Source organism: Urtica dioica, chromosome 5 (assembly GCF_054948205.1).
Source record: "Urtica dioica subsp. dioica isolate 48M chromosome 5, U.dioica_male_clone48M_v1_H2, whole genome shotgun sequence".
In the NCBI taxonomy this organism is placed as follows: domain Eukaryota; kingdom Viridiplantae; phylum Streptophyta; class Magnoliopsida; order Rosales; family Urticaceae; genus Urtica; species Urtica dioica.
The window spans coordinates 859655-886442 of NC_142760.1; the positions used below are offsets into that span (position 1 = coordinate 859655).

The window sequence follows — 26788 nt, forward strand, 5'->3', positions numbered from 1 at the left end:
TCTTAGAGTTGTTTTGCAGACTCTTCAGGAGCATCAGTTATATGCTAAGAATGAGAAGTGTGATTTTTGGTTAACCGAAGTTAAGTTTCTTGGGCATGTAATAACTGAAGATGGAATATCTGTAGACCCTTCTAAGATAGAAGCAGTCCTAAGATGGGAGCCACCAAAGAACGTTGGAGAGATTCGAAGTTTTCTGGGTTTGGCTGGATACTACAGAAAGTTTGTGAAAGATTTCTCACGGATAGCCGCACCAATGACCCGCCTCACAAAGAAGAATGTTCGGTTTGAGTGGGATCATCAGTGTGAGAATGCTTTCCAAAGGCTGAAAGTTTGTTTAACTAGTGCACCAATTCTCGCTATCCCGAAGATGGGCGAGCCGTATGAAGTCTACTCTGATGCTTCTAAAGAAGGTCTGGGGTGCGTTTTGATGCAAAATGGACGCGTAGTTGCTTATGGTTCTCGTCAACTGAAGCCTCATGAGAAGAACTACCCAACTCATGATCTGGAGTTAGCAGCCATCATCTTTGCGTTGAAGATATGGAGATGCTACCTTTACGGTGTAAGATTTCAAATCTTTTCTGATCATAAAAGTTTGAAATATCTCTTCACTCAGCGAGATCTGAACTTGAGACAACGTCGATGGATTGAGTACATGGAGGATTACGATTTCACTCTCGAGTATCATCCGGGCAAGGCTAACGTGGTAGCCGATGCACTGAGTAGGAAAGGTGCAGGTGTTCTAGCAGCGCTAGCATTGCTTGATTGGAAAAGAGAAATGGTAATTGGGGATTACGATCTTAATCTCTTCGAGAGTCGTGATTCAGCGGTGATTTATAATCTGGTAGATCCACCGTACCTGGTCCAGCAAGTTAAAGAGAATCAGCAGCAAGATAAACATCTTCTAAGTGTTCTGACAAGATTGCAGAATGGTGAGACGCTAGAGCATTGGAATGTTCGAGGGGATGGAAGCTTGTATTTCAAGAATCGTTTAGCTGTTCCACAAGTAGACGAGATCAAGAAAGCGATTATGGAAGAAACTCATAAGTCTCGTTACGCCATTCATCCTGGAGCCAATAAGATGTACCAGAATCTGAAGAAACAGTTCTGGTGGCGCAATATGAAAAGAAACGTCCTCGACTATGTCAGGAGTTGTCAGAATTGTCTCAAAGTAAAAGCTGAGCGACAGAAGCCAGGAGGAATGTTGCAACTGTTGCCCATACCAGAATGGAAATGGGAAGAGATAACCATGGATTTTCTCACAAACCTACCGAAGTCACATGAAGGTTTTGATACGATTTGGGTAATCGTGGATCGACTCACAAAGTCTGCACATTTCATTCCCATCAAGGTAACGTACTCCAAGAGGAAACTAGCTGAAGTGTATCTAGAAAACGTGGTGAAATATCACGGTGTTCCTCTGAGCATTACTTCAGATCGTGATACACGATTCACTGCTCATTATTGGAGAAGTTTCCAGGAAGCCATGGGGACAATACTGAATTTCAGTACTGCTTTTCACCCTCAGACAGATGGACAATCTGAGAGAGTTATTCAAATCCTGGAAGACATGTTGAGAGCGTGTGCTTTGGATTTTGGTAACAAATGGAAAGACAATCTCTCGTTTGCTGAGTTTGCATACAACAACAGTTTTCAGTCCAGCATAGGCATGGCCCCATTTGAAGCTCTGTATGGAAGACCGTGTAGATCTCCTGTGTGTTGGATTGAACCAGAAGACCGTGTTCAGACAGGAGCTACGATTATTGAAGAAACTAATGAGAAGATCGCGATCATTCAGCAGCGACTGAAGACAGCTCAAAGTCGACAAAAGAGCTATGCTGATAAAAGACGAAGACCACTCGAATTTGAAGTAGGAGACTATGTGCTCTTAAAGGTATCTCCACGTAAAGGTATTTCCCGTTTTGGAAGGAAAGGGAAATTGTCTCCTCGATACGTAGGACCTTTCCAGATTACTGCACGAGTAGGTCTTGTGGCTTATCGACTTGCTCTACCCCCAGAGTTAGCGTTTGTGCACGATGTTTTTCACGTGTCAATGCTTCGGAAGAGCGAACCCGATCCTACAGCTATCGTTCAACTCGAAGATGTACCGATTCAAGAGAATGTCACTTACGATGAAGTTCCAACCCAGGTTGTCGATAGAAAGATGAAGAGTCTTCGTAACCGTGAGATTCCGTTGGTGAAGGTTTTGTGGACTCATCATGGAAGCGAAGAAGCGACTTGGGAACTGGAAAGCGATATGATGGAAAAGTATCCGTACTTATTCCATGTGGGCAGTTAGATCTTAAATTTCGGGACGAAATTTCTCTAAGGAGGGGAGAACTGTAGCGACTCGAAGTTTTAAGGTTAATTTTGTAAATTAAGTTAATCCAAGGACGAGAAAATTTTGTAAATTAATTTTCTAAGTAGTATTTCCAGTATTTTGGATTTGAAATATATTAAGGTAAGGAGAAATCTCGGAATAAAATAAAGGAATTATCGAGTTCGTCGTGAATGATAAATTATTTTCCGATGAGATATTCCGGAATTTAATTTAAGAAAATAAATTCTTAAGGATGAGAATTATTTCCGAGAAACCTTGAGTATATTTGAGTTATTTGAGAACGAATGAGAATTTTCTTAGTTTTGAAGCTTTTAATTAAAGGTTCGATCGGTTATGGTTGAAGTCACAAAATTTTGTGACAAGGACGTGGTTGTCATGTTTTTCTGGAGTTAATTGAAATAAAAAGCTTGAGTCGGGGTCAATTTGATAGCGGTGGAATTAGGAAGAATTTAATTGCAAAGTTTGAAGAATTCTCTACACTCTTCTTTTCTTTTCTTTCTTCTTCTTCTTCTATTCTTTTCTTCTTCTTGCCTTTCCTTCTCTCGTGCGTTACGTGCAAAGAGAAACAGAGAAAAAAAAAACAACAAAACCGACATCAAGGACATCATCGTCACCGCCACAATCTTCACCACCACCGTCATCTTCTTCACCTTCCTCTCTTCTTCTTTAGTCTTCGCGCGCCGTCAAGCCACCGAGCCATCACCGCGTGCGCCCGCCGTGACCGAGAGAGAAGAACGCCGCGAGCTCACACCGCCGCCGACCGGAAGAGAAACACCGGGAAAAGAAGGGAATAGCATCAAGGAAGTCGAATTTCTCGAGGAAAGGTAAGGAATCGTTCTTTCCCGAATTGATTTTGGAAAAGTTTAGGATCTGCTCATTGAATTGGGGGTTTTCAATTTCAACGAGTTTTTTTGTGAAATCAACTTGTCATTGCTCCTGTTTATGATGGATTAGTGATGATTGTTACTCGGATTGGAGAGTTTGAGCATGTTTCTTGATGAAATTTTGGATTTTGGACGAAAAATTAGAAGTTTAGGGTTTGTATAAATCTGAATTGGGGGTTTCAATATTCTGGATGTGATTTGACGATTTTGGACTGAATTTGTGTTACAAAACTGAGTTTAAGATGGATTGTGTTTGGATAATTGGACGAATTGTTATGGATTTTTGATATTGAACATTTGGTTTTGGTTTTCTTGCTTGGCCATGAGTTTGTTTGGCCGTGAGTTTGTTTGACCGTGTGATGTTGATTTGAGATTCTGGTTTTTGGTGATTAATGATTCGATATACTTGAGATAAGTTATTCAATATGGATTTAGAAAAGAAAAGAATGATACTTGTTTCGTTAGAATTATTTTCAGATTTCATTATGGAAATGAAATTAGACTCGTTCAAGAAATGCGAATTTTGGACTTTATAGTTAGAAATGTCTTTGGGTTATACGATTATTAAATCGTACGTTTGAGTTTGAGTATCGTGAATTATTCATAGGATTCTGATTCAGGATCGGTTTGATTTACCGTGATAGGACTCAAGACTGAAAATCGTTTAGAGGTTCACGGAGTAAGTGAACGTCTGGATTCTTGATATTAGTGAACGTTCAACTTCACAGGACGAGCGGACGTCTCGTGGAAGAGCGATATAGACGCTTACTCTTGAGGTAGGTTATTATAACCCTTCTCTCCTGATTTTATGGTTTGGCCTCGAGTATATATTATTTTCGAAATGAAAATGTTTGTGAACGTGCCACGAAACCTAGAATCGTTTTAGAAAATGTGGCGGAACTTCAACTCGGGATATCCGATAATGAAGTTGAGAATATTTTTCGATATTATACATATATCCCGTATTTACGAAAGAAATGTTTCGTATATCCTGGACAAGCCGGTTTCACACACATGTTTACGGTGCGGAGAGTGCACCTTGCTCTGATCAGAGGACTGCCACGGGTTAAGTTGGCAGGCGGCTCAGGAGATAGTACACGTTTTAGAAGTATCTAGGGACACATTTAAATTTCTGTCATTTACATTTCTGCAATTTACATTTCTGCAAGGTATACTTGTACGTGTATGGTGATTTACACGTGACAAGAATAGTAATATTATAAAGCTAAGTATTATTTTCGAAAATCTTTTTAAAATCAAATCATTATTATAGCACCTACTGGGCCTCAGGCTCATCCCTATTTCTTCAATTTTTTTTATAATCAGGGAACGAGAAGAAGGGTTAGGACAACCTCGGAGTTTTACGTCGTCAAGTTTTTGAAGTTGTTAGTTTCGTTATCTAGCAGGTCTGTATATAAGCTTTTGGTTTATCAAAGTTTGTTATATTTTCTGCATTCTGTTTTGTTTATCTTTGGATCTGTAAAGCGAATGACTGAGTATGCGCTGTGGGATGTTTAGTTACTCGTTTAGTGTTTAATAAAGTATGTTTAATATCGCTTATCTTCGCTTAGTTCACGTCTCGGTTCTCGGGGCGTGACATGGAAAGAATTGGACCTTTAATCAAAGGTACCATACGCTCGAGAGAGATTTGCCGAGTGCTACTTTTGGATGATGGGAGTTTATTTTGAGCACAAATATGCCCTTGGGAGAAAAATTCTGGTGAAAGTAAATTTTATGGTGTTAGTTATCGATGACACGTATTATGTTCACGGAACAATCACAGAGCTTCAAGCGTTCACAAAAGCGATTCATAGGTACGTTTTCTTAATAATAAAAAAAAAACATATGTAAATGTCATTAAGTTTAATACATGGAGGACGACTACTTTGGTCTAGAGACTTCCTGTCTCGATGATGACGTCGGTTTCGGGGATTGCAAACGTGAATGATTACAGTTTAGTTCTCGGAGACGTTCATCGTATAATGAATAATGAATATAATTACTACTGTATAATGAAAAATACTTTTCAGTTTATTAAAATGAAGAACATAATGAATAAGAAGGAAAGAGTTTCATTTACTAAACTTATAGTTCTTACAATCAATGAGTTCTCATTCAGACTAAAGGAAGGTACAAAGAGTAAATGAAAACAGACATTAACAGGCTAATCACAATCAACGACCAACATAACATAATGCATTAATTCACGCGAGTAGAAAGGTAATAAGCAAAGCAAAGCAAAGGAATCCATTAAATGCAATTGACCTATACATGTCCTTGGAGAACCTTGTCTCTAACAAAATACAAATACATTTCTACACGCTTAGTCAAAGCATGAAGCATTGAAATATGAAACAAATTATCTAAGAATTGAATAGATAGTATGCATATAAAGTCAAACAACCTTAATTTGAAATCAGGCAAGAACAATTAAATTAACAAAAAATTGGCTGCTTAAGCCACGTAACGTGTAGCAATTTAAAATTGACCAACCTTTCGTTAATATGCTGTAAATAGCCTAGATGATTACGTGGCAGCTCATTTAAGAAGGATTTTTTTTACTTATTTGCCCTTATTTGACCGATTTTGTTAATTCTTTTTTAGGCAATTCTTTTGTTTGAAATTTGAAAAAAATTTCGGCAAGTTTTAATTATTCAATATTCAAGTTGGCGAGATTGTAGAAAGTTTTGATTCAAAATTTTAAATTTGAATTCGTGCATGTAGTTATTTATGAACGCATATTTTTAGGAAATTAGTTTCTAATTTTGTTACAAAATATATTCTGAAAATCTGTTAATAATTAATAGCCCATTTATTGTTATGTTTTTGGAAGTTTTTAGCGTTGACTTTAGGTAATTAGTATCTATTTTCGTGGTTAAACTCTGTAAATATATTCTTCATTTATATTTATTATTTTGTCTTCCATATATTCATAATTTCCAGAATTTTCGTGCTCAAAATATTTCCAGAATTTTTTTTCAGTTCAAATATACTGTAAATATGCTTCTTATTTACAATGAATATACTGTAAATATGTTTTTGTATTTACAATGAATATACTGTAAATAGGCTTCTTATTTACACGAATATACTGTAAATATGTTTTCTATGAACACCAACCAAAAAAAAAAACTGTTCTTCGCGGTGTCGCAGATCGGGACCTTGGACGCAGATCGCGGAGACGAGGACGAAGTGACGCTTTGACGGCGGTGGTGACGTGATGGTGGTCGTGATTATTAGTGGTGGTCGTGAAATCAACTCTCCGGTGCTCTCTGCGCCGTTTACCGGTGTCTCCTCTCAGTCCGGCATCCTTGGCGGCTCGTGGTTGTCCTCGTTTTCTCGGCTGGAACACGCGCGGGTGGTGCTCGGTCTCGGCCATTGATGGCGCGCAAGGAATGAAAAAGAAGATAGGAGAAGGAGATGAAGGAGACGGTTTTTTAACCATGCAAAGAAAATTAAAAAAGAAGAACAATACGATTCTAGGTATTCGATTTATTTACTAACCTCGGTTCGTCCAATTTCTTCGTCGCTGTTTTTGATGCTTTCTTGTCTGGGTTTCGATTTTGTTTGTAAATAAAGGGGTTGGATTTTAATTTCGGTTCAAATTTGGGCAGCTGCATTCTCGCGTTTTTTTTGGGGTTTTTCTTCTTTTTTTTCTATGGAAATTATTAATGTGGGCGGTTTTAATTACTTCCTTAATTTTCGCGAGCATTAATAACGAAATATTTGAGCTGATTACGTTGACTAAGCTGCTAGAAACTGGGCGGGAAAAAGAAAAGGGTAGTCTAGTCAAATTTTGGCTGTTAATAAATCATCCGGGCTATTTACCACTTATTTACAGAACGTTGGCTAAAAATAAATTAGCTATTTTCAGGAGGCTATTTAGCTTAATTACCCTTAAATTAATGAATCGTCAAACGTGTTAGAATTCGACACACAAATTCGACAAAAAAAAAATAATAAATTTCGCAAATAACAAAATTACACACACAAATTTATAGTGATTCATTTTCAATGCGAAAACTACGTCCGCTTTGCCGTTACAGATTCTCACTAAAATAATGTGTTTACAACTCTCTTGCGCTCTACAAAGAACATCAGCGCATCGAGTGTTTATAAGAAAAACGTTAGGGCTAACAGACAGACCTAAAATTTCCAAAATAACATCAACTAATAATGAAAATAAACAGCGTCGAAGTGACGAGCTGACGACTTCTGAAGACCTGAAGACCTGATGACGATGAAGACCAAGAGGGCCAATCTGCAAGCCCAATTGAGAAAGCCAAAAGTAATGAAAATATGTAAAATAAAAAAAATATATAAAAAGTTAATGATTAAATTCTTGTTTATAGCATCACGGACACTGGGCAGTGACGACGTATAATAAAAATGGAAAATGATTCAAAAGTCGAGAGAATGGGGAAATTGCCAAATCCTAAACCCTATTCATTTCCATGAATTAATTTCTGTATATTTGACACAAAAAATGTATATATACATATATTTATCAAATAATATATAAGGAAAATACGAAACAACAAAATATAATACAAAAGTATTGGTTAAGAAACGCAATAAATGCAGGGTAATTAATTGTACGATTCTTACTAAATATATTAAATAATAATAATAATAAAAGGAAAGTAACCATTATTTGATTTTATAATTTAGGTGAATACGCAAGTATAGCGATAGGCGGTTCAAGCTTCAAAGAAAGAGTATAAATAGGGCTAAAGAAACTAAGAAACCCTAAGCCCCCGAAAGCGCAGAAGCGATAATAAAAATATCCAAAACAATGGACGACGACTATACGCTGAGCGAGATTCTTCTCCGGCTACCGGACGCCGGAACCGTACACCGGAGCAGTTTGGTTTGCAAGCGGTGGTATTCGCTCATCCACGGCGGCGGAAGCTTCATCCGGACCTGGAATTCCCGGCGAGCCAACACAGTTCCGGCGGATCTGTTGATCAACTACGAGGTTGAGAACTTATCCGGCGGTCCACAACAACCGTTCCAGGAGCTGAGAGGGTCGACTCTGAAGCCGTGCGATCTGAGCTTCGTTTCCGATCATTATCCGATGATCATCAGAGCCACGCTCGGCGACTTGGTGTTGCTTTCCCGCGACGGAAGCAGACAAATGTTCGTCTGCAATTGGCTCACAAAGCAACGACTCGCTCTACCCGAAATCCCTCCGATCGACCTAGTCATCGGAGGTTGTAACGGCTTCGCCATAGTCCGGAACCTAGACAGGTATTTGTTCGACATACCAAATTACTTGCGAAACAAGTAACACGAAAAGTTCCGATCAAGACGATCCTAAGCTCTAAAGTTTTATTTTTATTCTTTTTGATATCTAATGCTTTTACCATTATTTTCACCATTATTTTCATGTTAGCCCTCCTAGATATATTTTTTTTTTTCAATTAGCACACTCCGTTTACACATATATATCTATAATCTATAATATATTATAAGTGAGAATCACAAAATCACTGTTCATACATTGACGGTTGATTTTCTTTTTAACCTACTAGATCACGACACATCATAGTTTTTTTTTTTCATCATTTAGACGCAACTCTTCGTATCCTAATTATTTCTCAAACAAAACAAAAACTATATATATATATAGGTACAAGGTTGTGATCGTATACGCGTGTAGCTTCCTCGGAACAAAGTACGAATTCAAGGCATTGATCTTCGAGAACGGCGAATGGAGTTTCTTCGAGATCAACATTCCGTGCTCTTACTCGCAGCCCGACTTGGCGTTTGAGGTAATACCTCTTCAGGTGGTCATGCATTGGCTCGTCGGAGGCGAGACTATATTCGGCCTCGTGGCCTTCGACCCATTTTCCGGCGAGTCTCGCTTGATTTCCTTCCCCGACGCCGCTCTATTCAGCACCGTCCCATTGTGGTGTTGTAGGCACAAAGTGCACCTCGGGCTCGTCCGGGGCCGCCTCAGGCTGTCCCTATCGATGACCCCCGGCCACGGATTATACGAAGCCGAGAGGTTTAGGTTGAGAATTTGGGAGTTGAACGACGACTCTTGGAATTTGGTGCACGACGTCATGTTTATCCCGACGAGTCCGGCGTCGTTCTTTGTGCTCGCGTTTGATCCGAATCACGACGACGCGATCATCGTCGTGTGTGACATGCAAGTCTTACGCTATCGCATCTCCGAAAAACACTTCGACGTAATTTGCGAGTTTGTAGATTTAGCGATTCCCGGCACGAAATTGGCGTTCATGGAAAGAGTGGCTGTCTTCTTGAATGTCTTGACCGTTGTGCACCCACCTTGGCCAACGCCACTTTCTGTATTATCTTAATTTTTTTCCCTCTAAGCAAAAAAGCCTTAGGTTTATAAAGGCATGAAAATCCCGTAATGTTTTCCTTGGCTATGATGTTATCGCTTGTTTACTTATTTTTCATCTCTACTCATTAGATCAGTGGTATTGTAGATTAGCGTAAGGCTTACGCTATGTGAAGAAGAATAGTAATAAGGTAAGAAATTAGACAAGCGTCCCTCGACATGTAGCTATATTTTTATGAATAGGGAAAGTTTATTTTATGATAAATACTTTTGATCTTAGCTCGCGTTTCATATTCCAAAATGTTTTGTGTTTGTAACTAATTATAAGTTGTATGCAAAACTAAGAATTTAAAGAGTTATGGACTTATATACAGTGCAGCTACTTCGTTAGATTACATGTTTCGCTACTTCAATAAAAATAAAAAAGAGAGAAAAAGGAAAGTAACTATTATTTTATTTTATGATTTTGAATGTAGGAATTGCGGAAGTAGCCTTGGGCGGTGGTGGAAGAATGGGTAATCCAAACAGTATAAATAGGGCTAAAGAAACTAAGAAACTCAAAGCCCCCAAAATCTAAAAAAGCGAGAATAAAAAAATATCCAAATAATTGGACCACAACTATACGCCGAGCGAGATTCTTCTCCGGCTACCGGTCACCGGAGCCATACACCAGAGCAGTTTGGTTTGCAGGTGGTGGTATTCGCTCATCCAAAGCGACGGAAGCTTCATCACAACTTGGAATTCCCGGCGAGCCAACAACATACAACGGAGTGCTTTACGGCTTCGCTATCCATGGTTCGGATCAAGACGAGCATGCGCTCTTATGTTTTATTATTATTATTATTATTATTATTATTATTATGGAGAGTTAGGCATATAATTCATTTAAATCTCCTACATTAAAATTCTAGCCGAAGTTTTTAAAACTCAAAAAATACGCATGCGTCATATAATGGAGACATAGACACGAATTCAGCAATTCTTTTATTTGAATAATTTAGCTATAATTTTAATTGAACATGGCCATTTGATTATTTCATATAGTTTTTTGTTATTTTTAACGTTGTGCAGTACCAATTTTTATTAATAGATCTTACTTATGGTGGAGGAAAACCGTTAGTTACAACCGTTAGAATATGAAAAATATGGCTTCCGGGATTTAGTTTCTATCATTGTTATTTTGTTCTACATCATTATTTTAACACATAGAAATTTCAAATTAGTCCTTTTAGATTTTTTTCCCCAATTAGCACCCCTAAAACAGCATATGTTTAGCTTGAGAATTTGGGAGTTGAACGACAAAGTGCATCCCGAGCCAGTCCGGGGCCCGCCTCATGCTGTCCCTTACGACGACCCCTAGCGACAAAAATAGAACTACAACGACGACAATGATAACGACGAAAATATCTTTAGCTTGAGAATTTGGGAGTTGAACGACAGTTACTCCTGGATTTTGGTGCACGATGTCACCTTGGTCCACGACACCATCGTTCTTCGTGCTCGGTTTTGATCCGAACAACGGCGACATGATCTTATTGCTGCGTGACATGCACGTCTTTCGTTATGACATCTCCAAAATTTTAAATGTATGTGTTTCAATTTTTGTTGTTAGAGCATACTATATTTTGAAGATTAGCTTTAGGCCTACAAACGTGTCAAGCCGGCCCTAGTATAAGGTTCTGATCATATAAGAGTGTAGCTTCCTCGAAGAAAAGTACACCTTCAAGACGGCCATCTTTGAGAACAACGAATGGAATTTAGACGGATTCGAGTTTCCGTATGTCTAGCCGCGTTGGGGGTTGAGGTTTGAGGAAATACCTCTTAAGTTCGTTGTCATATGCGTGGGAGTTGCGTATTGGCTCGTCGGAGATGCGACTATACTTGGCGTCGTGATCTTCGACCCATTCTCATGCGAGTCTTACAAATTCAAGGCAAGAAATTTAGAGAGAGATATATACTTAGAGTAAATGGGAGAGAAAATGAAGAGTGAAATAATGAAGTGGAATAATTTTCACTTCTTTCCTTATGCATGTATTGGTAGGAAAATTTGGGACAACAAAGTCAAGGTAAAATAATTGGTACACTGCCAGACACCAATTATAGAGGGAAAATAATTGTGAAGTTATTAATTATTTACAAATCCTTTTTAGCCCGAATGATCCAATCAATATTTGTAACACTCGCTTTTGGGATACTCATTATGATATTTACGTGTTCACATTGGCTCGTTGAAAATCTTACTTGAAAATATCCAGCGGGATAATAATAATAGTAAGGGAAAAAGAGTACAATACCCAAATTAAGCTCCCCCTCATGCTGACATTGCTGCGTTTCTTTATAAATTTTGTAAGTTACACATTTCAATTTCATGATAGTATTCTAGCTAAAAGTTGGAGGGGAGGGTGCCTTTGTGAGAAGATCAGATGAGTTCTCACAAGAACAAATGTACGTCATCTTGATAAGATTGTTCTTTTTCCAGGTCTTGAGTGAATGCAAAGAACTTCAAAGTGATATGCTTTGCTATATCACTACTCTTGATAAATCATTCGTTCATTTGAGAAACACATGCGGCATTAACTTCATTAAGTGTGATTAGATACTCGATTGTTGAATGAAAAGAACTTCAGAAGAATATGCTTTGCTTTGTCGCTCTTGATAAATTCTTCCTTCATTTGAGCAACAAATGCGACATTAACTTCATTAAGTGTGATTTGATCCTCGAACCACTTGCGGCTCTAATATGTTGCATCATGAATCTCGGTTAAACTCATTAACACCTTGCTTCATGTAATGGAATAATTTACGCATGATTTGATGATTTAGCGATGAGCGTTTGTTTTTTAGAATGCCAAGAAAAAGTAGTCCCTCCGCATGTAAACACAGATCCAGTTTATGATCCCTTTTTGTGTAGATCTGACAAGTAACTTGCATCTGCATAAGTAGTAGTAATGACGTTTTTTTATCAACGACGCCATCCGAACTAATATCATTAAAAGCATTATTTGTAGTAGTTTATGCTTGTTTTATTGCTTCTTTGTGTGATTTTGCATAAGTAATTAATTGATTTGACAAGTAACTTGCATATGCATAAGTATTAGTAATAGCGTTATGTTTTTATGAACGACGCTATCAAAACTAACAACGTCAAAAGCATTATTTGTAGTAGTGTATGCATGTTCGATTGTAATTTTAAAAACCAATTTTTTTTTCCTTCCAAAAGATGTAAATAAAAAGTAAATAAAATTAAATAAACGCGCTTCACATCAACATCATCCAGTTAGAAGTTGGAACGTTGAAAAGTTTATTTGTCACTCATCTAACCATTGATTGAAATATTAATGAACCTATATAAGAGTTTTCACACCCATTACATCTATTTCATCCTCACCAATATATATATATAATATATATATATATATATATTAAATAAAATGATGAACGAGTTTCATAGCAACAACGTTATGTAACAACGTTATATATATTAAATAAAATGATGAACGAGTTTCATAGCAACAACGTTATGTTACTGACTAGTGAAAATTATTAAGAAAATTATTTATTACTCATCTAACATTGAGAGAGAGAGAGAGAGAGAGAATCTGTTTCCCAGAAGTTGTACCTTTGAAATACTTATTTGTCACTCATCTAACCATTGGGTGGTTAATGAACGTAGATAAGAATTGGAAAAATGATATTTTTGGTCATTCAACTTTGCTATCAATAATAAGTTGATCCCCGAATAAAAAAAAATTGCATTTTTATTACCTCTTCATCATAGTCACAGTTTCCAATTTGATCCTTCTATTACTTATGTCATCAAAATAAACGGGATTTGGCCATGTGATTGTCATGTATTGGCGATCTCCCACAGAAGAAATCCATTCGACAATGAGCCCAAAAAAATTGGAAATTAAAACGAGATATTGCATTTCAAAGTTATCTCAGAAATTCAAAAATAATTACTTGTCGAGTCTTAACTTTTTAAGGACTTCAGAGCTTCTGTCTCTACCGGCAACGATATCAATATACCTTTTTTTTCAATACATTACAGTCAAATGGCCAAATTCCGTTTATTTTGATGACAAAAACAAAAGAAGAACCAAATGGAATACTGTGACTATAACGAAGAGGTATGCAGTTTTTTTGTTCGGAGCAATTTGTTATTGGTGACAAAGTTGAAAGACTAAAAATATCATTTTCCCATAAGAATTTTTAACACCCATTACTAATCTCTCTCTCTCTCTCTCTCTCTCTCTCTCTCACACACACACACACACACACACAAGCGATAAAGAAATAATATATGAAATGAAATAAACGAGTTTCATATCAGCAACGTTATGCTACTATCCCGCTAGTTGGGACTTTTGAGAAAATTATTTATTACCCAACTAACAACCGGTTGCAATGAAGCTGATCAGCTACATACTCATTATCATCTAATATTTCAGCCTCTATAAATAAATACGGAAAATCAATGATCATACCATAACCAAGCATCACATAAACTTGTATTACTATTAAAAAAAAAAAACCCTCTTCGGAGAGATACTTGATCAAACTAATATCCTCTAAAGATGTCAATCCCTCCAACTTCAGCGGAGAGAGGCTGCGCAGCTATGTATCCGCAACCTCTAACCGATCTCGCCATACAGGGAATTCAAGCAGTGGTGACACTTTTGAACACCCACACTGTTTGGAGAGATGTTTCACCATTGGATCATATCACATACAGAAGCGGCGATAACAATTACGACATCCGCCACCACGTGTTCCGTGATGGATTCGAGACGAGGCGTGAGGAAGGCACTCCCGACCGAACCTACTTCGATTTGGATCACCAAACCTAGATATAACGAGGCCTGCAGCACACGTCTTCATTAGCACCACGGTGAACAGCGGATGGCGTCCTCGTGTTACCGTTCAAGCAGGGGAGCAGGCTGAAATCTATCGCTACGAGATCTATGCTCCCGGTGGTATTTGGGTTAACGAGACCCTTGGCGATAGCTACCGCTACCGTAGACAACAGGAAGTCGCCTTTGTTGGTGCGATTGCACGTCAATACATTCGTTGTGCTCAATTAGTCACTTGCACTCGTAATTCTACCTCGAGGTAACTACTTGCTTAGTGATCTCATTTTAAATTAGGGTCTTTTAGCTATATAGCCATTTGACTTACAGCGTTTTGTATAAAAGCAAACTTTTTGTTAAGTTTATGTAAATAGTCACCTCAACTTATTTACGATGCTAAAAAAGACAAAAAAAAAATCCAAAATAGGCAAGAATTTTTTGTGTATTTTTTGTCTTTTTGAGTGCCATAAATCAGTTTAGGTGTTTATTTACAAAAAATTTACAAAAGTTTGGCTATCTAATAATTCTTAAACTTTTGGTGGCTTATTTGGCTAATTTTTTGTTTAAATTAAGGTCTGGCTAAATAACTAGCCCAAACAGTTCTCTTCTTTTGATATTATAGCTCAACTATTAACAAATTTAGGAAAGTAACCAATTTGTTGTAATAACATTCCAATAATACCATTTAGGGTTAATTTATTAACTATCAGAGTAAATAATATTAATGCTAACAAGAAAAATAGTGTATGTCATTAACGGTAACAAGAACAACAGTAAATCTCATTAATGGTAACGCGAACAATAGTAAATCTCATTAACCGTAACAAGAACAATAGTAAATCTTATTAACCTTAACAAAAACGACAACCGTAACAAGAACGACAATAAATCTTATTAACCGACAGTAAATCCCTCTGAAAACCCTCGTCGGTTTCACTTTGTCAACGTCGGAGCCAGAATGGAAACCTTGTGATTCTCCTATGAATCGGATCGTACACACCTCCGACATCAAGAACAGCATCAAGACCTTCCAAAACCTAGAATAACGCTATAGATTTTGATGTTGCCGAATCGAAATTTAGAGAAATCATCTAAAAACTCTGTTGATTTCATTACTTGAGAGTCACGAGTATGGACGAATTCGGCGGCGGAGAACATTCTGGAGAGGCGGATCATGAAACATCTGAGGGCTTCGTCGCAGTAGATCCGAGAGGAGATGACTACGCGCTCTTAGATCTTCTTGGTGATGGAGAACGTCCGTGGCGGCGAGCTCTTGGCCTGGGCCTCCTGAGAGAGAAGAATGACGGAGAAAGTGACAAAGAGAGCGAGAGAGTGGGATAGAGGGAGAGATGAACGATGGAAATGGTTAAGTTAGAAGGGTAATTTTGGAATCTAAAATAATATGGGTCATTTTCTTAATAAGACTGATAGTTTTGCTATTTTTTAATTGACTCCATTTAAATTGCCTAATTTGTTACAAATCTCTTAAATTAATTTCCCAAAAAATATAATCAATTAAGAAAAATTTGTTGCAACTAAGCCAATTTTTAAAATTAAAAAATTAAAATTCTAGTTAAAGTTTCATTTTATTAAAAAAAAAACATAGCCCATCAGACTGAAACTAATTAATAAACTAATTAGGTTAATTTAATTTATTTAAGTTTGGTGGACTATTTTTCGAAGTAAATTAAGTTAATCTAATCAATTAATTAATAATTTATGTATAATTAGTTATTTTCTTAATAAAATTAAACTTTGACTATAATTTGTAAAAGAGGGTGACTATTGATCTACTGACTTAATTGCCCCATTAATTAAATTAGTTTTTTTAAAATATAATTTTTTAATATTATTTAACTACGTTTGCGCTAATGTGTACTGTCAAGTATTTTAGAACTTCGAAATTAAGGGATCCAAATAGTAGTTAACACTATTAAAAAAATAGTCAATTTAAACATTCGACATTCCTAAATAGCCAACATTTGATAAATCTTAGGTAAATAGCCACTTTCAGACATAAATCTTAGATAAATAACCACTTTCATATATACTAAACGTTGGCTATTTACTTAAGATTTACGTCTGAAAGTGGCTATTTACCTAAGATTTACTAAATGTTGGCTATTTAGCAATGTCAAACGTTCAAGTTGACTTTTATTTTCCTAATTTTATGTTAAATTAACCTAACAAGTTAATTAATTTACTTCGGTCTGGTGAACTATTTTCTTAATAAAATTAAACTCCGGCTAGAGTCTTAAAGGAAATTTAAGGATTGACTAGTTGCAAAAAATTCTTCTACATTATTTTTCTGATTTTTTTTTCATTTTTAACTATTTAATGTCTATTTTATATTATTTATGATATAAAACATGCTTGTAAATTTTTTCAATGTCGTGTCATAATTATTTGTATTTCATTTAAAACTCAGTTTTATAAAATAAATAAATAAATAAATAAATAAAAATCATATATGTGTAATAGGAAACACCTATGTGGTTCAGGAATGAACAAATTAAAGTGTGTATATATATATAAGTAAATTTTTCTGGTCTTTTTTAGAACGTGGTTAATTTTGAATATGATTACAAAAGGCCTATTTTAATATATCGCCCGAGACCCCCTAATATCTTAAGCCACCTCTGTTTGTCAGTGAGTAGTATTTCAGTAATTTTTTCATTGGTACCTCGTAAGGAATTTCAAATAATTATATAATATTGTTTGATATCTTCGTCCGTCGGTAACTGATATCTCACTATAATCAAATCATAGATATCTAAATACTTGCTTTTATTACCTGACTAACCGATTATAATACAAATTGACAAATTGGTTAATTTTCAAGCATTAAATATTGAATTTGCATGAAACTGGCCCATTAAAATACTCACCATTACAGGTATATCCAAGGTATAGGATTGGCAGTCCAATACCAAACCATAATTTCAATCCACTGTCGCATCCTTACATGAATTTACGAATCGTGAGACCTATACGTCAACGTGCCAGGTTATTGAACGAAACAGAATGTGTTAATGGGAATCGACATATAAGAAGTGTCTCGAAGGAGATCGCTGATCGGTATGATGTCTCGGATGAAATCGTTGATTGGTATTATGATCGTGTAGAAGACTATGAGAAATGTCAAAATACTCGATGGTCCTATGAGAATCGATAACATGTTCCCTTGCCTCAAAGGCACGGTGTTCGAGAATTCCATTGACGCGGCATTTGCAGCAACTGCGCAGAACGAGGCTTACTTATTCAAAGGCGAACACTACGCACTTATAAATTATGTGTCCAAGACTTCCATTCCCATCCGCAAGATTTCTGAAGGCTTCCATAGTTTGGTAAACACAATCTTTCAAACTGGAGTCGATGCAGCTTTCGCTTCTCATCGGAGGGACGAAGCTTACATTTTCAAAGCATACCAATATGCACTTATCAACTTCGCCCCAGGCAGTGACGGAGCCAGAAAAGCCCATCAGGGGGGTTAATTTGAAAAAAAAAATTCAGGGGGGCTTGATTGTAAAAAATTTATAAAAATTGGGCCAAAAGTATAAATTTTCAAGGGAAAAAAATGTAATTTTTTTTAAAATGGGCAAAAAGTGCAAAAAAAAAAAATTTGAGGGGGGGCTTAAGCCCCCTGGGCCTTAGCTGGCTCCGTCATTGGCCCCAGGCACAACCGATGACTACATTATCGGCGGCGTGAAGCTTATCGATCCCAATTGGCCCTCTCTTCGCAGCATATTGCCTCGCAAAAATATTGGGCTTGATCATGATCACCACAACCAAGTACAAGCTGATCGAGTCCACGATGAACTTTGAAGCTCAATTTCCTTTACAGAAGTTCATTGTACGAGGGTGTCCATGTTGAATATAGTTCCTATATACGATATAGTGTGATGTGATCATAATAATAAAGACGTCTGTTGGACGTGGATGTGTGCATGTTAAATAAGGTTCATATGTATGATATAGCCATTGTGATCGGAATAAACACGTCCATTGTGGACGAGCTTGCGTTTTTTATTTTCTATTATTTTATGTAAGTTACGCCGTTGAATAAAGGGTGGAGTGGCACTACTACAAAACTGAGATCCTACAACGCTTAAAAACAGTTGTAGAATGATTCTACAACGCTTAATAAGCGTTGTAGAATCCAGCGTTGTAGAAGCTTCTACAACGCTTAGACATCCGTTGTAGAAGCTTTACGGCTTCTACAACGCTTAGGATCCATTGTAGAAGCTTCACGGCTTCTACAACGCTTAGGATCCTTTGTAGAAGCTTGAATTCTACAACGGATATCTAAGCGTTGTAGAAGCTTCTACAACGGTACAATTCCATTGTCGAATTCCCAAAAAAGACCAAAATTTCTTGCCGCGGCAACGCATATTTTTCGCCGCGGCGAGACATTCTACAACGGATCAGATATCCGTTGTAGAAAGATCTCGCCGCGGCAAAAAATATATGTCGCCGCAGCGAGAGTTTAGTTTTCTTTATTTTCAGTCAATTGTTTCCAGAAAAAGAATAGCAATTAACAGAATACATTTCATTCAAATAAAAAATTAAATCGTACAGATTCATTATAGTAAAAATATTGGGCTTGATCATGATCACCACAACCAAGTACAAGCTGATCGAGTCCACGATGAACTTTGAAGCTCAATTTCCTTTGCAGAAGTTCATTGTACGAGGGTGTCCATGTTGAATATAGTTCCTATATACGATATAGTGTGATCATAATAATAAAGACGTCTGTTGGACGTGGATGCGTGCATGTTAAATAAGGTTCATATGTATGATATAGCCATTGTGATCGGAATAAACACGTCCATTGTGGACGAGCTTGTGTTTTTTATTTTCTATTATTTTATGTAAGTTACGCCGTTGAATAAAGGGTGGAGTGGCTTTCTGCTTGAATGTCCTTACCGTTACGCACCCACCTTGGCCTACGTCCCTCTCTTTATTATCTTAATTTTTTTTTATTAATTTACAATTTCTTTTGTTTTACCACGAAATAGCATTATTTCATGGAACCGTCATTTGATTTATAGGGTTAATCAAAATTAGTTTTTTAAGCTGATCTTTTAGTCATATGCCAATGGGTAGTAAAAAAAAAAAGTAACTATTACGAATGATAGCCGTATTTGGTGTTATACTTTATAATACTTGAGTAATTACGTACCTATCCAATGAAGTGATTAGGCTGGGAAACCCTGATTGTCCGATACGAAACTTTGAATCCAATATACATGAAATCAATGGAAATGACGATGGACGATGATGTTTTAACGGGAGCTTCATCAACACGTGGGTTTTCCCTTGAGTGAACACAGTGGTGGCAGATCTCTGGGTTGAGCCCAAATGTACACTAAGAATCACAATACCAAGAGAGGCACGTGTTGTAAATTGTAATTCAGGCAGAATTTATGTCATTAATTCTTTTTTTTTTTTTAATGAGATTCCGTTCAGTTAGCAACAAGCAATTAAAAATTGGGCGGACTAATTATCTAGTCCAAATAGCCTCTTATTTTAAAATTATAGCCTAATTATTAACATATTTTGGAAAGTAGCCAATTTGTTATAATAACATTTCAATATTCCAATAATACCCTTAAAAGTTGTTATTATTAACTGTAGCAGTAAATATTATTAACGGTAACAAGAAAAATAATAAATCTCATTACCCGTAACAAGAACAACAGTAAATCTTATTAACCGTAATAAGAACAACAATAAATTTTATTAACTGTCGTCTCCGCCGTCTTCGGCGCCGGAATCCGAGTTTTCATAAAAGTTTCAAATTGCGAAATCTCAACCCTAGCTTTCGATCCGAACGCCACCGTTAACTGGATCGCCTTAAAACGTTGCTCCATTCTCCGGCGAAATCTCGCTCGTCTACATCGAAAACAAGGTCTTGACATTCGGCGACAAAGCACTCAAATCTCAACTTCTATTTCAAAACTGGACTTGCGACCTTTAAATGGTCGGATCGGTGCAGCCGTGAGACTCACTGACGTTCGAGATCGTCACGGTTAATCGAAATAACCTTCACAGTTAATCCATTAACTATCACAGTTAATATTCAAAACTGGACTTGCGACCTCGAACGACCGGATCGGCGCAACCGCGAGACTCGCCGATGTTCGAAATCATTTTCGGAAGAGGTTTGTCATAGTTAATCAGATTAACTGTGACAGTCAATCGAGATTAACTGTGACAGTTAATCGGCATTAGTTGTGACAGTTAATCGGATTAACTGTCGAATGAAAAACCCTAGAATATGAAATCCTGCCACAGTCATCGTCTTCTCCGTCGCCGCTCCACAGTTCGCCGGCGTGGCCGTGCTCTCTGGCCGACCGCCTAAAGTCATCTCTCAAAACCTAGCTTCCCTCTCCAGCCAAGCTCGAACCTTGAAACCTTGACCGGAACTCCGTGCTTGAAGACCAGCTCCGGCAACAAATGTCCATGCGGATCTGTGCTCTGCGAACAGACCTGGGCTTGTCTTCTCCGAATCTTCAATGCAATCCCGTTGGTTGATTCGACCTACTATGGCTCTCAAACCCGCATATTATACATATTTCTTTTTACATATGCGAATGATATCTTACAGATTGTGCTATTATATGATACAGTGGATATGAGTTTTAGTGCAGGGTAACATCCTTCTCTAGAAATGTGGCTCAATTGGGTTTTGTAGCTGAGATCATGACGAAAGCTCTGTTCTTAGGAAAAAAGAGTTTTTTCGGGAATATAATTAATATTGGCTATTCTCCTAAATAAATCAATAGTTTGACTATTATTTTAATCTTTCCTCCTTAAAATGGGCTAGTTAGTAACAAATCTCTTAAAAATTAATAAAATTGTAAAATAAAATTTTACCTATAATGCTTTTGCAGTTTCTACATGCGATGAAGTTTCGATTTTTCTATTTGGCTACGATTTATTAATTACATGTTAATTCTATTTAAATTAAAAATGGAATGATTTTTAAAGAAAAAACCAACGCTACTCTTCACAATGCATGTGGGATATATATATATATATATATATATATATATATATATATATATATATATATATATATATATATATATATATTAAAGTTACCTTTAGACACAAAAACCATTTTTCACTACTTCAAAATCAATATGGGATTCTTTTAATTTTTAATTCTCATCCTCGACTTCAATTAGGGGTGTAATCGGGTTGAGTTAGTCGGTTTTTTCATGTGCTATCAACCCGAACCGCTACAACTAATTTTTTAGTTTTAAAATCCAAACCAACCCGATTGAAATGTAAAACCAAACCAAACCAACCCGAAAATAATCGGGTTGGTTTGGATTGGTTTTTTCATATTTTAATTATCGACAAATGACTTTATAACTCGAATGAAAATCATATACGTATATTATATCTAAAAAATTTTGTCAAATAAAATCAAAATTTTACTTATCTTTAGAAAATTTACATATTAAAATAAAATTTACGCATATTTTTAACTACCCAATTTTCATGTAGTCGCAAATAATGAAGTATAATACTGAGTATTTTTTATTTAATTATAATAATATTAGAAAAATGATATTTTTTAACAATAGTACATATAAAATATTTGCAATCTTAAAAAAATTAAAGAATTAATACTATCGGGTTGGTTTGGTTTAACCCAATCTCACGACTATAAAAAACCAAACCAACCCGAAACAATTGCGATTTGGGTTGGTTACAACCAAAACTTCAGCGGGTTTTAATGGGGCGGTTTAAAAAGGAGTGCAATTTGGTTTAGATGATCGGGTTGTTCGGTTTGACGGTTTTGATGAACACCCCTAACTTCAATAGCCATTGATGTTCATCACATTAGCTTGGGCTCCACAATTGAGCCCAATGGATTTTGTCAAGGCGAGGTCCAAAATTATTTTCCAACCAGATTTCATGCTTAAAGCTAATGTGGCAGATAAGATGTAAAGGAATTCCGACCAAATTGAACAACATGTAAGATGTAAAAGAAATTCCAAAATTGTCCGATTTCATGCATCACATCACATCAAACGCTATTTTCTCGTTAAAATTGAACTAGGTTTGGGACCAAATGGACCAAAATAAAGCTTTAATTACATGCCAAGATCTCATTTATCAAAATATTAAAAGCTTTATTGTTTTAGACTTCTAGTGATCTTTTTCAACTTGATTATAAGCAATTCACACTCAGTAAATTGTGGCCAACAAATCGCAATGACTGATTCAATGATCTCAAATCTTTCACTACGAACTTAGTTTATTTATTCACATTACCACCAACGAGAATGAAGAAGCGTTAAATTTACGAACTCCATATTTGTGAATCCTGAAACCTTGTAATAATATATGAGATCATGCTAAAAACAGCCGAGGGATTTTATCTTCAATTACCGCTCACTAATTTAGTAATTAGTTATAATCCAAAATTTTAGTAATTCATAATGTATAGCTGTATTTTTTTTTTTAATGGAGTGATATGAACATGATAGTAAAATGAATCAAATTATGTTAGAAAATATGTTGCGTAGAGTTTGTATTATTTTAGAAGTGTATTATGTATAACTGTATTTTTTTTTTTTGCAATACAGCAATCTTGGTTTCCTTTTAATATAGCTGCACATTTAATGGCAAAATGTACTCTCACTACTAAAGCCCTGAACATTTATTGCTATTTTCATACTGGCCATCCTTAGTATGAAATGAAAATGAAGAATACAATTATTGCTTGAAAAAATATTATGCCAAAGAAATATCAATGCTATAAAGTTTGAACAGAAGAATGATAGTCTTTTTTTAACCACTCGCTTTCCTTGCAAAACCATAATACATCATGACTAAATAGGAAAAAGTAAGTGTTTTTTTTTTTGGATGATTCACAATTAGCTAATAAGAATATCTTTTTTTTTTTAACTTTTTGTGCAACGTGAATCCGTGATATATGGGAAAAAAATGTGAAACCAAGAGTGACAGATTGATATTAAATTGAACAGTACTTATTAATTAAGAAAAGAAGAAACCAGTAAATAACCATTATTATTTTAATCAACCTACTGTGGGCTATCTATATTTTTTTCAAGTTCATTATGATGCTCTGTTTGAAATTCATAATTACTTTCGGTTACGCTTTTCATCTAATACGCGTTTACATCCTTTTTCTCAAATTTAGTTTTATCTGTCGTTTTTACATCTTGTGTCCCATTGTTCCCTTTCATGTCGTTTTTCAGTATTGGACAAACATTGAATGTGGTATATGTTTGCGTCAGATTTAATAACATGTTTATGAGTTGTATTTATTTTATGGGTATACTAGGATAATTAACTATATCTTATATTTTTTTTTTTATACTCTGAATGTATGATAGAGTTTTAAGCGCATTAATATATGTATATATATATATATATATATCATATTCTTGAAAACTAAATTATAATTTTTATTATTTATCCTAAATGTATATTAGAGCTTTATATATTAATACACATATATAAGTCAAAGGATCATTCTAAATATATACGTATATAATACTTATGTTTATTAGATATGCACACCAAATTACAAATATGCATGTTTATTGTACTTTAAATCATGAATTACATAAATTTCCTAGTCTAAGATGCCTATATAATACATATATATATATATATATATATATATATATATATATGCATTGTAGTCTTACTCTTCAATTTAGATGGGTCAAATGATAATGCAACAAATTCAATGGCACGATCATATTCATGATTCGACAAATCCAAAAAGCTCACTAAAAAGGAACCCAAGGAAAAAAAATGATTAAGTTTGATTTGGTCGTATAGTCCAAAGCACCAAAAAGTCTCAACCTTTGTCCCCTTACATGCATAACGAAATTGGGTGCCAGAATCCTTTTCAATTTCATCCACTAAGGCCTATCAAAGTTTCCTCCTTTTCATTAGGACGGTTAAAACTATTGAATTCCAAGTCAAAATCAATCGGTATCAAGCGGAGAAATCTAACTAACATATAAACATATATCTATTCACACACACAACACAAACAATGTGAGACTTTCTCACTTCAATACGCATAGCGTGATCAGATCGGGTAACAATCTCTCTCACACTTTGCGTGGACTGGCCCAAATTCAAGTTATGTGAATGGACAAGACTCTGATACCATGTTGAAATTCCAACACAAAACCAATTTGTGTCAAGTGGAGAAGTCCAACTAATATATAAACACATGTCCATTCACACACACAACCAATGTGAGACTTTCTCACTTCAATAAAAACTAGGTTTTCGACATTTCAAGTTCTCGACGTTTTATTAGTAAGATAAATGGGTCTTCAGCTAATTTTTTATTATGAACATTTGAATGCTCAATCTTTTACCATGCATCATTCATTCACATCATTTTCTCAATAAAAAAAATAACGTTCCGTTATAGTATTTGGAAGCAATTTATAACTTTTATTATAGTTTTATTAATATGCTTAGATATACACTACTACAAAAACGAGTATTAGTGGCTTTTAAAAACATATTTTAAAACACTTAGCGACCCTCATAATGATATATAAAAATAAAATAAAAAAACTTTTAAAAGAAAATTAAAATCATTTGGATATAATTTTTAAATTTTAAGTTTTGTGTCTAAGCTCTTGGCTCAATCTCAATAAAGAGGAGATATGCATCAATGGCCACCGAATGTTGACACACTCACATTATGTGAGTCATATAGGTGGGACCCACCTGTCAAGTGGATTCCACGCGCCCTCTCACATCAGCGGTCTGATGGGTGCTGATGTTTATCATTTTTTTTTTATCTCGATAACTAGTTATTCTTATTAGTATATTTTTTTATAGCATAGCTATGATGCAGTGAAAGATTTTCCATTGGCTCTTGTTGATTCCTGGATATTGTGTGACGAGGTGGTACTGGTGTTGAATAAATCTTTGCTCCGATCGTTTTTATTTTAGCCATCCCTATGTAGGCAATGGACTCTTAATAAAATATGTATACGCCATTCTTATCTATAAATACTCAAATTTCTAACGATCATAGTTGGTCAGTGCACACTTAGTTTTTGATATATATGATGATGCATCTTATGACCACTTCATTGTTCCAGATTACCAATATTTTATTTATATATACAAAGAGTTATATGTAGACTTCAAATTCAAAATGAGTATACAATGAAAAGTATGTTGTTGAGTTGGTGATCCCCGAGGTAGGATATTCTTCAACCTATCAAACTAAACTCTGGGCACTTGTGCCTTATTTAATTTGCTTATACGAAATGAGTCGAGACTGATATATGAAACCATCTCATTAATTCACAAGCATGTCTTATTGTACCACTTCATTCAAGCACGCAATGTTGCCATCTCGTTGTTTGATATCACATGTTTCATACAAGTCCAAAGTATCGAAATGTGCGTTGCTTGATCACATGATTAAATATTTCTACAAAGTACACGCATGGTTTCTAAGCACATTTCTGCTAGCCTCACCTTGTAACGTCGGAGTTGGACAGTTTCATTCGTGTTGAATTTCACCGAAAAGACCTACTTGTTTCCTACTACATTTTCAGTTAGCTCGAGTGGCGTACCAAGTCCCAAGTTTCTTTGCCATTACAACCTCTATCTCTTTATCTATTATTATCTTCCAACCAGATTCAGATAGTATTACAACTTCACAAGTCAACTCATCTTGACATGATGCGAGAATAAGCACATGTTTTGTGGTTGCATAGACTTTTTTTTATTAGTATATATGCATGCCTAGACTGTTAGGATTCGACACACAAATCCGACCTACAAGCAAAAAAAAAAATCGCAAAGAACAAAAATAACACACACAGATTCATAGTGGTTCATTTTCAATGTGAAAATTACGTACACTTTACCACTGCAGATTCTCACTATAAAACTCATATCGGGAGAAAATATGTTTACAACTCTCTTGCGCTCTACAAAGAACATCGGCGCATAGGGTATTTATAGGAAAACGTTAGGGCTAGTAGACAGGCCTGAAATTCTCAAAATACCTTCAACTAATAAGAGCTCTGCTCCGTACGACCCTCGGAAAGGGGGTGGTAGGGGTTTACCACCCCCTTTCCAAATTACACATCGACCTGAGCGCAGGTCGATCCGCAAATCATCGTCGTAAGTTCTTCAGTCGTCAGTTCGTCACTTCGGCGCCGATTAGGCTCCACGCCTCTAATATAGACAAGATCAAATAGCTATGTGGTGTCCATGGTGATTTTTTCGATAGAATGATGTGGATATTTATGAGTTTCAGATGAATTATCTTATTTTCTTCAATGAGCTATGTTAAAAAAGAGACGAAGGAACACAAAATTTTGGGATAAGAAACTTTAATAACGCAACAACGGAGAGA

The 26788-nt window shown here is 35.9% G+C and overlaps 1 long non-coding RNA gene and 1 pseudogene across 1 annotated transcript; both read left to right on the forward strand.

Moving 5' to 3' along the window:
* Positions 1–2900: 2900 nt before the first annotated feature.
* Positions 2901–4587, forward strand: LOC149394672 (uncharacterized). Its single transcript, XR_016296938.1, has 3 exons — positions 2901–3162; positions 3867–3998; positions 4549–4587. It is a non-coding gene; the product is annotated as an uncharacterized LOC149394672 (long non-coding RNA).
* Positions 4588–14109: 9522 nt separating this feature from the next.
* On the forward strand, positions 14110–18321 carry LOC149394673 (uncharacterized; annotated as a pseudogene).
* The last annotated feature ends 8467 nt before the right edge of the window (positions 18322–26788 follow it).